General features: G+C 41.8%; 1 protein-coding gene and 1 non-coding gene across 2 annotated transcripts in view; one reads left to right on the top strand and one right to left on the bottom strand.

Annotated features, from left to right (window-relative positions):
• The window catches only part of Zhx3 (zinc fingers and homeoboxes 3), a 143,444-nt gene that overhangs the window by 77,784 nt on the left and 49,271 nt on the right, over window positions 1-16,389 (top strand). The gene's annotated exons all lie outside the window — the stretch shown is intronic.
• LOC123463080 lies at window positions 4,159-4,265 on the bottom strand. The gene has a single exon (XR_006638692.1). It is a non-coding gene; the product is annotated as a U6 spliceosomal RNA (small nuclear RNA).

The following is a 16,389-nucleotide window of genomic DNA, read 5'->3' as shown; positions in this document are numbered from 1 at the left end:
TAGAACCATTTCCCCAGCCCCGTTTGTTTGGTTTTGACAAGTGTGTGCATCTGTATAACCCTAAATTCCTACCAAGATAGTTTTATTACCCAGAAAGGTACCTCATGCCTTTTTCTGGTCAGTTCTCATCCTCACTTCTGTTAGACTATCCTCTTTTTATACCGTTTTTTATGCCTTGTTCTAAAAGAATTTAAGATGACTCATTCAGATTGATAAAATATAACAGGAAAACAAGTAAATGGAAAAAAGAAACTAAAAAAACAATATGAAATAACACTGATAGATGCCTGAGAATGTTTATAAGTAATGTATTGCTTAATCCTCATGAGGATGCAAACTATTCCTGTCTTATAGATAGAAAGTCTGTATGCTTGTGTTGCTAATAAGCAATCAGAACTCTTTGACTTTAGAGTCTATACTTTTCTCACTTTAGCTTTTAAAGGCAAGACAGTGGAATTTTAAATTTTTTTTCAAATTTTTATTAATAACTTCTATGATTATAAAAAACATCCCATGATAATACCCTCCCTTCCCCCACTTTCCCCTTTGAAACTCCATTCTCCATCATATCCCCTCCCCATCTCAATCAGTCTCTGTTTTATTTTGATGTCATGATCTTTTCCTCCTCTTATGATGGTCTTGTGTAGGTAGTGTCAGGCACTGTGAGGTCATGGATATCCAGGCCATTTTGTGTCTGGAGGGAGCACGTTGTAAGGAGTCCTACCCTTCCTTTGGCTCTTACATTCTTTCCGCCACCTCTTCCGCATTAGATCCTGAGCCTTGGAAGGTGTTAGAGATTTTGCAGTACTGAGCACTCCTGTCACTTCTTTCCAGCACCATGATACCTTCTGAGTCATCCCAAGGTCACTGCCATCTGAAAAGAGAAGATTCTCTACCAAAAGTGAGAGTAGCATTAATACACAGGTATAAACATTAAGAGAAGTGCTTACTGGGCAGTTTGGTGAGCATAGTACATACATTTAACCAGACAGCAACAGATATTACACCCCTAGGGCTCATGACTACCCCTGTTGTAGGTTTTCAGTATCAGGGATGTATTCCCTCCCATGGAGAAGGCCTCCAGTCTAATTAGAGGGCAGTTGGTTTCCACCACGACAGATGTGCCACTGTTGCACCCATTGGCTTGTTTGGCCTGGCTGGCCAAATCTAAGGCTTGCAGTGTCCACTGTTGCATGTCTTCACTGCTGATTTCTTTTTCTCCCATTGAACTGCATGCAGAATGGCTTCTTCCAGCTTTCTGTCAGCTGGTCTACATGGAGGAGGTTCTCTGTTCAGTTCCAGCAGGATTTCTCAGTGGCCTTGCAGCCCAAGTATGTGGAGTCTTCAGCAATAGGGTCTCACCATCTCTTCCTAGCGAGAAACCAAGGGCCTTAGCAATGGCCTATAATGTTTTGGGGACATAAGGGACCTCCCTGGCCAACAACTCACTGGAAGGTATCCCATCCCTGGCACTGAAAGTTTTCTAGCAACAATCTATACAGCTCCTGCGTGTTCCATTGTCCAAAAATGTAGGATTCCATATGATTTATTTATATCCTCTTAGATTTTGATTAGCCCTCCCTCCACCTTTCCTTTACTTAATCTCTTCCCCTGACCTCACTTTGGGCCTTTTCACCCCCATTAATCTATTCTTCTACTTACATATATACAGTACCATCCTATTAAGTACCCCCCTCCCTTCCTTTCTCCTTTCTTTATATGTCTTTTCTAGCTTACTGGCCTCAAGACAGTGGATTTTTGTTGTTGTTTCTGGTTTTTGAGGTAGGGTTTCACTCTAGCCCAGGCTGACCTGGAATTCACTATGGAGTCTCAGTGTGGTCTCGAACTCATGGCGATCCTCCTACCTCTGCCTCCCGAGTGCTGGGATTAAAGGTATGTGCCACCACACCTGGCTAAGACAGTGGATTTTTTTTTTTTTCCATGCAGAAACAACTCGCTTTATTACTCTGAGCAGTTGCCTATCTCATGTTGGGGACAAAGGTAGGGATTTTAGGATGGGGGGAGAGGTAGGGGCCAATAGTAAACTTTAACTATTGAAATGGTAATTACAATTGCCGTGCGGAGGTAGCAGGCCAGAAGCCATTAGGCATCTTGCTGAGTTATAGCTGGCCAGAGACAGGTCGCCAAACTTTAGCTAGGTGTTATGAGCATGTAAGGACCAGCATATGGTCCAGGGCCAGTTTAGGATAAACAAGTTTTTTTTTTGTGAGAGTAAAAAATGCAAAGTCAAAGCTTGTAAGCTAAACTCTGTGTGCAGTACATAGTAGAGATTAGCAGATGTGTGTGTGAAACTATTAGATAAGCATTGAAAGGTATAAAAACCCCAGCTGCTCAGCAACCATTGTCTCAGTCTCCCCGACACTATGACTGACTGAAAGGCTACTCAGCAGTCCTGACTAAGACCCCCGCGAGTACATCACCGATCCGAATTCATCAGCCCGACACTCTGTCCGAATGCTGTCCGAATGATCATCCATAAGCTAAAGCACTAGTTTACACCAGCGGACCAAGACTCGGCTGGAAGCGCAGGAACCGGAAAAAACGTTGCAGCTCGAACTTCGCGTTGTCAGGCTGTAAAACATCGTAAAGCATCACAGCTCAAATCTCGCGTTGTCAGGTCGTATACATGTTAGACTCGTTAGAAATATTCCTGTGTTAGTAGCGATGAATATACCTTGGTTATATATTATATTAGCTATAATATTATTTGTGATAGTTTGGACTTGCTTGTGTGTGACTTTCATCCCAGTAAACTCCTTTGTGAGTATACCAGTGTCTGAGTATCATTGACCTTCGCCGGCGGAATCCTCTCAACCAATCATCTTTGAGAGTGCTCACGACACTAGGCTCAGGAAGTTCCACTAGGCCTCATGCCTGGGCCTTTCAGGGCCCAACATCTCCCCCTTTTGTTTTTGTAAGAGCATTGGTCACCGTGGCCCTGTCTTAGGTTGTCCCCCTCTGGGGATCTTACCCGTCATTGAGTACCAGGTGTTTAGCTTACTGAGAACCCACTCCATGGCCTGTCTTAGGTTGTCCCCTCTGGTGATCTTACCCGTCATTGGTCATATGGAGGGCAGGGGAGGTGGCAGTGGGTTATTTGAGGAACTTAATTCCTGAGTTGCCAGCCTAAGACAGTGGATTTTTAAAAAGAGCTTATTTTAAAGGTCAATACAGTTTTTTAATTTATTTTATTTTATTATCATTATTACTTTTTGTTTTTTTTTAATTTTTTGTTTATTTTAATTATTTATTTGAGAGCTACAGACAGAGAGAGAAAGAGGCAGAGAGAGAGAGAGAGAGAATGAATGGGTGCGCCAGGGCTTCCAGCCACTGCAAATGTACTCCAGACGCGTGTGCCCCCTTGTGCATCTGGCTAACGTGGGTCGTGGGGAATCGAGCCTTGAACTGGGGTCCTTAGGCTTCATAGGCAAGTGCTTAACCACTACACTCTCTCTCCAGCCCTTTTTTTTTTTTTTTGTTCAGTTTTTATTTATTTGAGAGTGACAGGCACAGGGAGAAAGACAAATAGAGGGAGAGAGAGAGGATGGGCGTGCCAGGGCTTCCAGCCACTGCAAACGAACTCCAGATGCATGTGCCCCCTTGTGCATCTGGCTAACATGGGACCTGGGGAACCAAGCCTCGAACCGGGGTCCTTAGGCTTCACAGGCAAGCGCTTAACCACTAAGCCATCTCTCCAGCCCTTTTGTTTGTTTTTTGAAGTAGGGTCTTGCTCTAGCCCAGGCAGACCTAGAATTCACTATGTAGTCTCAGGCTGGCCTTGAACTCAGTTATCCTCCTACCTCTGCCTTCTGAGTGCTGGTATTAGAGGCATGCATCACCATATCCAGCTTTAAATGTCAATATGCTTTTAAAAAATATATAATGAAAATTTATTTTGTGGTATTTTCCTTACTGATATTTTAAATTAGATTAAAATATAATAATATTTCGTGCAAAATAAAAACCTAGAAGTATTTAGGTATCTGCCATACATGATTTGGCTATTTTTTTCATCTCAAACATTTTTAAAAGTAGGATAAAAATGATAAGGTCTGCTGTATTCTTCACTTATCTTGAGTCTCATAAATGTTAGGTCAACTGCCAGTTTTTTTTCTCAAAGATGTATGTCACTTGTGCCTAAATATGGAACATTTCATGAATTTGGATGTCATCCTTGTGCAGGGGCCATGCTAATCTTCTTTGTGTCATTCCAATTTTAGTATATGTGCCTCCGAAGCGAGCACTCAATATAATTTTAAATAATTTCTTTGCCAGGTAGTCCTCATTTAGTTTATTATTCTGGTCAAAATTATCTTTATTGGTATTATTAACATATTTTGTTTGGATATATCATATGCTGGCACCCTCTTTTCCTTCATGCCGGCCCCCATTCCACTGCAGACCCTCAGTGGGATTGTAGGTATTGCCCATGGAGTTGTGGGTTGTGCGTTGTGTGAGCACCGTTTTTTTTTTTTTGAGGGGAGAATGCCTCTGGGCATGATGTCTCAACCGGTGGCTCTTACAGTCTTTCTGCTCCCTCTTCCACCAAATTCCCTCAGTTGTGGTGAGTTTTAAGTCTACTTCAATGATGAGCTCTTAGTAGCCTCTGGATTTCTGCTTTGGTAAGTGTTGAGTGTCCTCAGGGACTGTCTTCTTCACTCTGGCGCTGATTGTCAGACTCACCATGGAAGCAGCACTCCGTGGTCTCAGCTGTGGCTTGGCTACAGTGCAAAGGGCAGCTTATCTCCTTGGGTCTTGCTACTCTGCATATGCACCCTCCTAAGCAGCGGATCTGAGAGTTGGGGACCCCCTAGTTTTAAATAATTTTAAAATTGTATTACCTCATCTTTTTTTTTGTTTGTTTGTTTTTGAGGTAGGGTTTTACTCTAGTCCAGGCTGACCTGGAATTGGCCTTGAACTCAAGCGCTCCACCTACCTCTGCTTCCCAAGTGCTGGGATTAAAGATGTGCACCACCATGCCTGGCTTGTTGATAGTTTAGCCATAGAAAATCCTAAGGGTAGGTCATTGGAATAGAGTATCTTGTAGTCCTTGTAGCACCTTAAAGTTAAGGTTGATTTTGAATTATTTTATGTGACCCTACAAATATGGTTCCATGTCTTTGGAGAAGAAAACAGCTTTGTAGGACTGGTGATAGAAAATGTAGTCTTAAAAAGTGACAGCTAAGTGTGGCGCTAGCCACATCAACCAGGAAACATCTGTATGTGGAAGACTCTTGATTGGGGCCTTCACAGGGTTCACTTAATTAGTTGTATCAAGAAGAGTGAAAATACTGTTTGATAAAAAGAATTCTACCTTAGTGCTTGGGGGAAGATCACAAGTGTGAGACTGACTGGGCCTGCTTAGCTAGATTCTGTATCCAGAAATTCTTTAAGTCTCTCCAGTAGTCATCACTGTTAAATAAGTCACCTTTACCACACTCTCCATGGCTCAGGGAATGTTGCAGAAGGTGGGGGCAAAAGAGTATATGAACCAGAGGATGGGGAGGAGTATTTGAGATGCTAGGTTCTGGACACAGGTGGCTGCTACTTCCTAACCTCACAATGGCTGGTTTTCTCTACAAGACCTGTACAGTATTGACCTCATTAATATTTCAACATAGATAGAGGGGGAAAAGTAAAATAGAATATGGGCTGGTTGGAAAGTAGAAAGAGTTCATTGGAAGGGGAGGAGGGGATTATGATGAAATTACATTATATTCATGTATGAAAATTGTCAATAAAAAGTTTAAAAAATTTTAAAGAATCATAATCTCTAATAGGAAATAATTGGGATAATATTGCTTCTGTGTTCACTGCTGAGTCTCCTTTTAAAGAGACATGGTGGGGACTGGAGAAGATTGCTCAGTGGTTAAAGGTATTTGCTTATAAATAGGGATTGGAGCCAGGCTTGGTGGCACATGCCTTTAATCCCAGCACTTGGGAGGCAAAGAGGATTGCCATGAGTTCAAGGCCACCCTAAGACTATATAGTGAATTCTAGGTCAGCCTGGGTTAGAGCAAGACCCTACCTCAAAAAAACCCAGAAAAAATAATTAAAATAATAAATAAATAAGTAAATAGGGATTGGGCATAGAGGAGTGTAGAAGAACTGATTCCTTTGAGGTTTCTTACATGAAATGCCAGAAAAGTGATGGGACCTGTTATAAAATAGGAAGGTTGTCACAAAGTCCCTGTATAAAGTTAAGAGACTCTGAAAAAGGGAAGATGGACATTTAGTATAAAACTGAAGAATTACTTCTGGACTCTGGCCTCTAGCATGGTGGAATGATAGCTGTGTTTTGGCTGTGTTAGGACAGGGATCACCAAGAATTGTTTCTGTGGTCTTGAGTGGTGGAGTGAGGATACGCTAGAAAGACCCATGGAGACCTAGAGAGTGACTCTGAAGACCCGTAGAAGTGAGGCAGGTTTAACTGGCTGTGCTCGCTCTACTCTCTCTTCCCTTCTCTCTCCCCTCAACGATACTGTCTATTTTTCACCCTCTGCTCTTTGGATCTCATACCCAGAGATTGCAAAAAGATCCTTTCTGGTCTTCGCTCTTTGTCTGCGATCCTCTGGAGGGCAGGGGATGAAGAGTGGAAGGCATCCAACTCACTATTAGAAATATCCACGTTAGGGACTGGAGAGAGAGATGGCTTAGTGGTTAGGGTGCTTGCCTGCAAAGCCAAAGAACCCAGGTTTGATTCCCCAGGACCTATGTAAGCCAGATGCACAAGGTGGCACATGTGTCTGGAGTTCATTTGCAGTGGCTGAATGTCATGGTGCACCCATTTTCTCTCCCCTCCTACCTCTTTCTCTCAAATAAATAAAAATAAAGCATTTTAAAAGAAAGATCCATGTTAAAGATCCTACCAGTGATAAAGACTAGTCCTCCCCCAGACAGCAGCACAGTCATCCTTAACAGACTGTGTCAATTAAAGAAAAAAGTAAAATAACAGTGTGTTTTGATTGCAGAAGCCATTTTTTGGTAGATAACCTGAAAAACATAAGAACTCATAATGAAGATAATTGAGATTCCTATTATTCATATCTGGTTAGTATTCTTCAGCAACTTCCTTAGAATTGCTTATATACAGTGTGAAGCCATCCCATATATTTCAATCTTGCCTCTATAGTATTTATTTACATATCATATCTTAATAAATATATTCTAAATTTATGTATCATTAAAATTATTCATAAGCATCATTTTAAATAGTCATTGATAAGCTATCTGTTATATGGACCATACGCTAGCTTAATTATTTTATTTAATTGGATGTGAGCTTCTTGTAAACAGCATATAGTTATGTTGTATTTTTTTGTAGTTAACCAATTTCAGACTTTTAAAAGTATATTTAGATCTTTATATTTAAGGTAATTATTGTATTATCAAGATTCTAATTTGCCATTTTATTGTTTTATATTCATCATTGTTTTCTTGCCTTTCTTTTAGTTACTTGGCCATTTTCAGGATTTTATTTTTCCTTTTCACAGTGTTTTTTAAAAATATTCTTATTTTTATTTATTTATTTGACAGAGAAAGAGCGAGAGAGAGAGAGAGCGCGAGAATGGGCACACCAGGGCCTCCAGCCATTGCAAATGAACTCTGGACACGTGCGCCCCCTTGTGCATCTGGCTAACATGGGTCCTGGGGAATCAAACCTGGGTCCTTTGGCTTTGCAGGCAAACACCCTGACCACTAAACCATCCCTCCAGCTCTTCACAGTGTTTTTGAATGTGTCTCTGCATCTTTTTCTTAGCGGTTGCTCAGGGCATTACAGTATACATGTGTGACTTATGCAGTCTGTTGTTTCAACATTTTATCATTTTGAGGAAAATACAGAAACCTTACTTTCCTCTTGGCCCCTGCCTTCTGCTTTTTACCTGTAACTGGCTTGCGTGCCATGTTGTGTTGTGTTGTGTTGTCATGTCATGTCACGTTATGATGTTCTGTTTCAGTCAGCACACATGATCTACAAACTCACGAGGAACTGCATGGTCTGTGTTACTGCTTTTTCCTTTGTTCATCCTTTGTTACCAGTGCGCTCAGATTTCTTCTCATCGTTCATTTTGTTTGAAGGGCAAGCATTCTTTGTTCATACAAGAATAGGTTTTCCAGTGACACGTTATTTTGTTTTTATTTATTTATTTAAGATTGTTCTTTTTACCTCCAGCATGGAAGCATAGTTTTATCAGGTATGGAATTAATGGTTGGCAATTCTGTTCTTTAAGTGTGGAAAATGTTATGCCACTTTGTTCTGACCTTGATGACTTCAGGTAAGAATGTGTTGTCATTTGAATTGTTTTTCCTTTATAGGTATGCATATTGGTTATTTTCCCCCTATTTTAAGAGATTTCTATTTGTCTCCAGTTTTCACAGATACAGCTGTAATTTGTCTTGGTCTGGATTTCTTTGATTTTATCCTATTTGAGATTTATTCAACTTCTTGAATCTGTAATAATATTGTTCATCAAATTTGTTTTAGTTTTCAGTCATCTTTTTTTTCTGAAGTTTTTTTTATGAGAGAGAATTGGTTCACCAGGGCTTCCAGCCACTGAAGTCAAAGTCCAGATGCATGCTCCACCTTGTGCGCATGTGAGACTGTATGTGTTTGAGTCACCTTGTGCATCTGGCTTATGTGGGACATGGAGAGTCAAACAAATGGGTCCTTAGGCTTTGTAGGCAAGCATATTAATTGCTAAGCCATTCTCTAGTCTGCCATCATCTTTTTAAAAAAATATTTATTTGCAAGGGGGGAAAGGGGGGGAGGGAGGGAGGGAGAGAGAGAGGGAGAATGGGTGCTCTAGAGCCTCTAGCCACTGCAAATGAACTCTAGATACATGTGTCACTTTGTGCATTTGGCTTATATAGGTCCTAGAGAATTGAACCTGGGTCCTTAGGCTTTGTAGGCAAGCATTTTAGCTGCTAAGCCATCTCTCCTGCCTCCCAATATCTTTTTGAATGCTCCTGTAGGTGTAGTCTTTCTTGTTTTCTTCTTTATCTGATAATTATTATTTCACAATTGCCTGTGACTCTTTTGTTTTCAGCTCATCATTATTATTAATTTCTTCTTATTCCACCCCCTTCTCTTTCCTCCTTCCTCCATCTTCCTGCTCTTGGAAAAGTTTTGTTGATCTGTCATGCCATCAAGTTCACTGATTTGTTCTCTCCATCCTATTCTGTCTGAGTCCATTAAGCAACTTTTATTTAAATTTCTGTTAGTATATCTTTCAGTACCATAATTTCCATTTGGTTCTTTTGTTAATATTTTATTTTTATTTATTTGAGAGAGGGAAAGTGGGGGAGAGAGAGAGAATATGAGAATGGGCACACCAGGGCTTCCAGCCACTGCAAATGAACTCTAGATGCATGCGCCACATTGTGCATCTGCCTTACGTGGGTACTGGGGAATTGAACCAAGGACCTTTGGCTTTGCAGGCAAGTGCCCTAACCACTAAGCAATAGCTCCAGCTCTATTTGGTTCTTTTCTATGACTTCTATTTCTTTGACAAATTAACATTATTTTTCATATATTTCAAAAGAATTTGTGAGACAAGACAGGTGTGGTGGCAGAGGCCTGTAACCTTGGCATCCTGAGACTGAGCTAGGGTTTGAGTTTAACATTAGCCTGCAGCTACATAATAAGATCCTGTCTCCAAAAAAAGAAAAAGAAAGAAAGAAAGAAAGAAAAAAAGAAGCAAGCAAACAAACGAACGAACAAAAAAGAACTTGTAGCTGGGTGTGGTGGCACATGCCTTTAATGCCAGCACTTGGGAGGCAGAGGTAGGAGGATCACCATGAGTTCAAGGTCACCCTGAGACTGCATAGTGAATTCCAGATCAGCCTGGGCCAGAGTGAGACCCTACCTCAAAAAAAAAAAACAAAAAAAAACTTGCAATTTGTTTGTTGAGACACTTTTATGATGGTGCCCCTGGCATTCATTGATTGCCTTTTGACACATTCAGGTTGTCATTTTCTTGGTTTGTCTTATATCAAGTGATTTTTTTCAGATATGTTTTGAGCAGTTTATAATATTAGTCTTCTGTTAGTAGATATCATCCAGTTTACGTTTTATGGCCCCAACTTGTAAGTGTTCTTGATGTGCTTGGTTAATTTTGTTCTGCTGGGGCTCACACTTGTCTTTGCTGACACAGTCTAGGAGAATGAGGAATCCACCCAGGCTATGCTATCTGGTATCTTTTGGAGGGAGAGGAAGTCTGTCCTGCTGGGATGAAGAGTACTTCTTGGGGGCTGTATTGTAGGGAAGGTGAGAGTATTTCCCCAGACTGACTGACTTTTAGTGGGATCCTGAGGTACCCTGCTAGTTGGTGTTGGCAGCTAGCCTTATGTTGTCAGTAGATGCCATTCAGCCATAGGCAGCCTTCTATTACTAGATTGGGGGTTGGGAAATATCAAGCTTGCCTCATTTTTCTGTTGTATGAAGGGGGGTGGGTAACAAGATAGCCAGCTGCTATGTTGTCTGTCTAGTTCTGGGGTCTCTTAACTAGTTCATTTTCCTTTTCCCTATCTTTCCAACTTCTCTGGTTGGCTTTTGTGTTGTCTCCAGAGTTTGTAATTGTACTTAGAAGGAGGTGGGTAGAGAAATGAGTTTATAACATCTCATTGGGTCCATGACAGTGATCTGTTTAATTATTCGTCTTTTAGATTATGTGATTGTTTTGAGTGGTAAAACTTTAGATATCATGAGGGGGTAAGGGGTTTGAGGAGGAGGCCTTCCAACAGCCTCAGAATCTAAGAGGTTTTCTACTCCGCAGGCCCATGGACTTGGACCTGGTTAGTCACCCAGTAGAGGTTATTTGTCCTCTGCTCGCTGGGCTGGTGATGTCAGCTCTGGGTGTGCTTTCAAGGCAGCTTGCTTGTTCTTATGTCACTGAACAGTGCAGTCTGTCATACTTCTAGCACAATTAAAATAGACTCTTGCTTTTGTAGGATCCTTTCTTAGCCTTTTGGTCAGTACTATCTGTTAGCAAGGATCTTATTTTAAATTCAACTATATAAATCATGTTTGTCATTTAACTATAAGAGTAATTACTTTTAATCTTTAACTGTAAGATTACTTTTTATGTGAGCACTTTTATTTGAAGACTGCAAATCAATGGCAAAAGTTTTTCATAAATGAGTGAGAAGAAAGTTTTGTTTGCTACCTACAAATGAGAAATTTGAGGCCATTTCAGTTCTCTTAGAGTAAATGTGTTTTAAAAAAATCAGAAGAAGATATCCTTAACAGTATAGCCATGGGCCACTTTGTATAGTGTACAATAATAGTTCTGCACAAATAATTCAGGTTAAAATTGTATACTATTTATTCCCACCCATTTCCTTTATTGGCTGTGACACACAGGAATTACGCCCATTGCTTGACTAACCTTTGTGACCTTTTGTTACTTGGCTATAAATTGACTTGGGTCTTTTGCAAAAACACTGGGGGGGCGATCTTTTTGTTAGAACCCAGCCAATTCCTGCCTCAGAGCAGAACAGTTTGTTCTCTTGAAGAAATGAGCCAGTTCAGTGAACAGAAAAACAGCTATAAACTGGCATCGCCAAAAACTGCAAGTGATTGCCTACATTCATTCCACAGAGTGAGGGCCTTAGAAACAGGTTTTTTTAGAAAGAGAGAGAGTGTGAGTTTTGCACTCCACTGGCTTTAGGTAAAGGTAAAAGTTAATTGATGTGTTAGATAGACTGCATTCTAACCACATAAAAGGGGCTTTGCTTCCTGTGCTGTTTTTTTCTTTCTTTCCCGAAGTAGGGTCTCTCTCTGGTTCAGACTGACCTGGAACTAACTATGTAGTCACAGGATGGTCTCAAACTCATGGAGATCCTCCTACCTCTGCTTCCTGAGTGCTGGGATTAAAGGTGTGCACCACCGCATCTGGCCTGTGTATTTAAATACATGTGGATCATGTATTTTGATCAAATCCCCTTCCATCATCTTCTGTTAGCCCCTATCTCCGATCCCTTTACTAAACCCCTTCTTCTTTCTAACTAGCCTCTTCTATACTTTTTTTTTTTTTTGGTGACCCACTGAGTTTAGTTAGTGTTGCCTGCATGAACATGAGTGGGAGATTGTTTGTCAGAGCACGTGGATCCTCCCAGTGGCTCCACCACTGCAGAAATGCCTCCTTCTCTCCCAGCCGCCAACAACCGCCACTAACTCCCAGGGAAGGATGGTGGCCTCATGCCCTCCCTCCTCCATCATCAGAGATGGAATGTTGATGGGTTCCATAGTGTGGGAATCTTGTGCAGGCTGTCCTGTCAATGTTGGGACAGCTGTGTCACAGCATCAACATTTTAACATTTTCAACAGGAATGAAGAATTTCCCCCCGTCTGCTTCCATAGTCCCTTCAGACTGTGCTTGAGCGTGTTGCTCTGGCATTTTATCAGACCTGCCCATCATGCCAGGAGACCTCTGTTCAGCCATACCAGTACTCCCCAAAAGACTGCACTAGGCCAGACTGAGTGTTATTTAGCCTCCAGAGAATTAGAAGAAAGCATGAAAAACTAGTGCATGCCAGTGGCAGGTGCAGGAATAAAACAAACATACATGATAGTATTTGAGGGCTGGAGAGATGGCTTAGCGGTTAAGGTGTTTGCCTGCAAAGCCAAAGGACCTGTGTTCCATTCTCCAGGACCTATGTAAGCTAGTTACACAAGGTGGCGCATATGTCTGGAGTTTGTTTGCAGTGGCTACAGGCCCTGGTGTGCCCATTCTTCCCTCCTCCCCCTCCTCTTTCTCTCTCTCTGCCTCTTTCTCTCAAATAAATAATAATAATAATAATATTTTTAAAAGATAGTATTTGACAGAATGAATGACAGAAGTGGAGGCATTTGAATAAGGTTTGGAGATTGTTTGGGAGTCTGCCGTGTATGTGGCAGAAAGGTTTCTGGGGCTGCAGGAGGTACTTTAGGTACCCTTCAATGCCACCTTTGCAGTGCATTCAATAAAATAAAATATAATACAGTAAAAGAAGTTTCTGGGTAGAGAGGAACAGATGTGAAGTTGAAGAATGGTGACACAGCCTAGGTACTAAAAGTAGAATTATACTGGGGTATCTTGGATATAAAGGAAAAGGAGTGAGACTGGAGAACAACAGGTTTTTTGGACACTACATATCTCAGGTATCAATGAAACAGCCTGGCATTTATCCTGTAGGCCATAGAGCTGTGGAAATGCTTGGAAAGGGAGATTGGCCTGGGCAGAAGTTGGTTTGCAAGGAACTGTGAGCTCGGAAAGGACTGGTTGGACCAGACTAAGGAAAGACTATGAACCAAATTTAAGTGGGGTCCTGCGTGGAGTTTCTAGAGACAGTGAGTGCTCTGTGTGCTGGAAAGGCTGGTATGGTTGTGACTCAGAGGACCATATAGGGAGGACAGGTTGGTGCAGATCACTGAAGCTTGCAGCTTGTTCTACCATACACAGCCTTGTAGACATATTCTTCATAAAAGCTTATGCCTATAGACACCCATTCTACTAATACTTAGATAAAAGTGTTAATGCTGGGCTGGAGAGATGGCTTAGCGATTAAGGTACTTGCCTGCAAAGCCTAAGAACCCATGTGTGACTCACTAGATCTCGCGTAAGCCAGACGCACAAGGTGATGCAATGTAAGGTGGTGTACATGTCTGGAGTTTGATTTCAGTGGCTGAAGGTCCTGGTGTGTCAATTCTCTCACTTTCTCATTCTCCAAAAAAAATTATGAAAAAGTATTAATGCTAATGGTTTTATTAATGCTAATTAATACTAACATTTGCAAGCCAGAATTTCTTTTCCTTCTTAAGTTACTATAATACATAAACCTCAGATATATATTTTCATTTCTTAAAATCTCATTATTATAAAAAATTACTTTGGAGGAATGCTCAATCAGTTTGGCAGAATGTATATTGAATGTATTTAACTTTAGAGGTAATTTTAATTGTGTAAGTGTATGTGTAGTAAATCATATGACAAAAAACTAGCTTTCAGAAACTAGAGACCTGCTTCAGACTAACATTAACTGATGAGGTAATCTTTAGTAAACACATGCTTTAAGAGGTCTCAGGAAACCCATGTTTTTTGTTTTTGTTTTTGTTTTTCAAGGTAGGACTTCCCTCTAGTTCAGGCTGACCTGGAATTCACTATGTAGTCTCAGGGTGGCCTTGAACTCACAGCGATCCTCCTACCTATGCCTCCTGAGTGCTGGGATTAAAGGTGTGCACCACCATGTCCAGCTTGAAACCAATGTTTTTCAGGTAACAGTACCTGATAAAGAAGTTTATTGTCAGAATGCAGCTGAGAGAAGGCCCAAGACAGATGAGCGATTCTCTCTGTGCAGCATTCACCCTTCAGTAATGAGCAGGACTCCAGGATTAGGTCCTAGAAAATGACCAAAACCAAGTGTGGCCCACCCTGTACTGCTTAATTGATCATCCTCTGTGAGCCCCCAAAGGGAAATGCACGGCCCCATTTGGGATAGGAGCCCTGACATCCTGGCATAGAGGGCTGTAATTAAGCGTCTCTGCATCTCATCCTCATCCCATGCTTGTGTCTCAAAGTTGAACTAGAAATAATGAGTGTTTTCAAGAAAGGAAATGTGGGGGAAGTATCTAAATCTTTAATATCTTAATATTATGTCTGTATTATTTTGTGGCGTCATTGGCAAATGCTATTTTTTAGGGAAAAGTGCTATTTTGTGTGATAGAGCAATGGCATGCTTTCTTCTTAAAGTCGTGCTTATATATAGCTCAGGAATGGAAACAGCTCTGTTTTCCTCTAGTGGCTGCCGAGCATAGCAGGAGAGGTAGTTATGTAACTGGGTGTGCTCATTAGTTCTGCTATAAATTCATACAGCTGGGCCTCTGTGGCCCTTTGTTCACCTCTGTGCTAACTTTCGCTTGCTTTCAGTGAGGACTGTGCTTGGCACATAAGGAAATATTGGAGCTAAAGAACCCCAAATACAGCCCTTTGATACTCTAGTCCACTGGAGCAGGAAGATTTCCAAGCAAGCAACCCCGGCCCGTGTGGAGCAGAAGGATGTGGGTTTGGGGTGGGGGGACAGTGCACAGGAGCTGAGAAGCACAGCAAGGAGACACCCACCAGCCAAGTCTGGGGCTCTGCTCATCCTGTAAGCGCCTTCAGCCTGTGTACTTGTCTCTTTGTACCTTTCCTCTGCTAGAAAATGATTATAGGGCCTACTCCATAGTTAGGCATTACATTGTTGTGCACAGTAGATGTGTTCGCTCATACAATATGCCTTCCCCACAATTGGTACTCAGCATTTTGTACATCCTCACTTCTCTGCCACTTTCCTTTCCTCAGCCCTGTCCCAGCTCTTCCTTGTTTTCTTTTTACTGAGAAACTTGATCCCATTAGTGAGCTTCATAGATCAAGAGATCTCATTTGAGCCTCACAATTTTCTCATCTTGACCTTACCCTGTCCTTTTTTATTCCTGCCTCCCAGGAATAAAAGTAACCCTGTGTCCTTTCTGCTCTTCCTGGCCAAAGATGAGCAGTGAGGGAAGGGGAACTGGCCTGGAGAGATTGGAATGGCATTGCTGGCATGGACAGACACATCAAGGATCAGCATTTATTCTAATCCAGGTTCCTTAAATCTCCCAACTAGGTTTGAGAATTCCAGGGTCTTGGCACCCCTATAGCATTAAAACACCCCTCTTTCTTCTTTCAATTGACTTTTTTTTAAAGTTTTTATTTTTTATTTCAGAGAGAGAGAGAGAGAAAGGGCAGCTCAGGGCCTCCAGCCACTGCAAACAAACTACAGATGCATGCACCACCTTGTGCATCTGGCTTATCTGGGTCCTAGGGAATCGGACCTGGGTCCTTTGGCTTTGCAGGCAAGTGTCTGTTTGGATTTGACCATTCCAAGCTGCCGCCAGAGTCTGTTCTCTCCTTCTGTAGATGGGCTACTGCTAGGGGCTCTTCGTAGCCACCTGCCATCAGTGTGGCCTCTTACTGGGCTCCATTTGCTATGGCATTGTCAGAGTCCACATCTGAGGGAGTTGATGGTATCTACTGCACACATCTGTTTGTACCTTTCCAGATCCCCATTCAGCCACACCCAGTTTCTGTCACATCTTTACCCAGGGCAGTGGTTCTTAACCAGGGCTCATGATAGATACCTCCAGAGACATTTGGCAGTGTCTCAAAACTTTTCTTGTTCTTACTTCCTGGGGACAGTGGGAGATGGTGTGTGTTACTTCTAGAGGGTAAGGGTCAGGAATATTGCTGCATTCCCTACAGTGTACAAGACAGTCACACCTGGAATGTAGAGCCTTCTGTCCCCAAGCCCTTATAGAAGGCTGAGGAACTCCGATCTGAGGGCTCCTCGCACAAGTCCTGTGTGTGTTTG

This window comes from Jaculus jaculus, chromosome 8, assembly GCF_020740685.1.
Source record: "Jaculus jaculus isolate mJacJac1 chromosome 8, mJacJac1.mat.Y.cur, whole genome shotgun sequence".
Taxonomy (NCBI): Eukaryota; Metazoa; Chordata; class Mammalia; order Rodentia; family Dipodidae; genus Jaculus; species Jaculus jaculus.
This window is presented reverse-complemented; position numbering and strand designations above follow the sequence as displayed.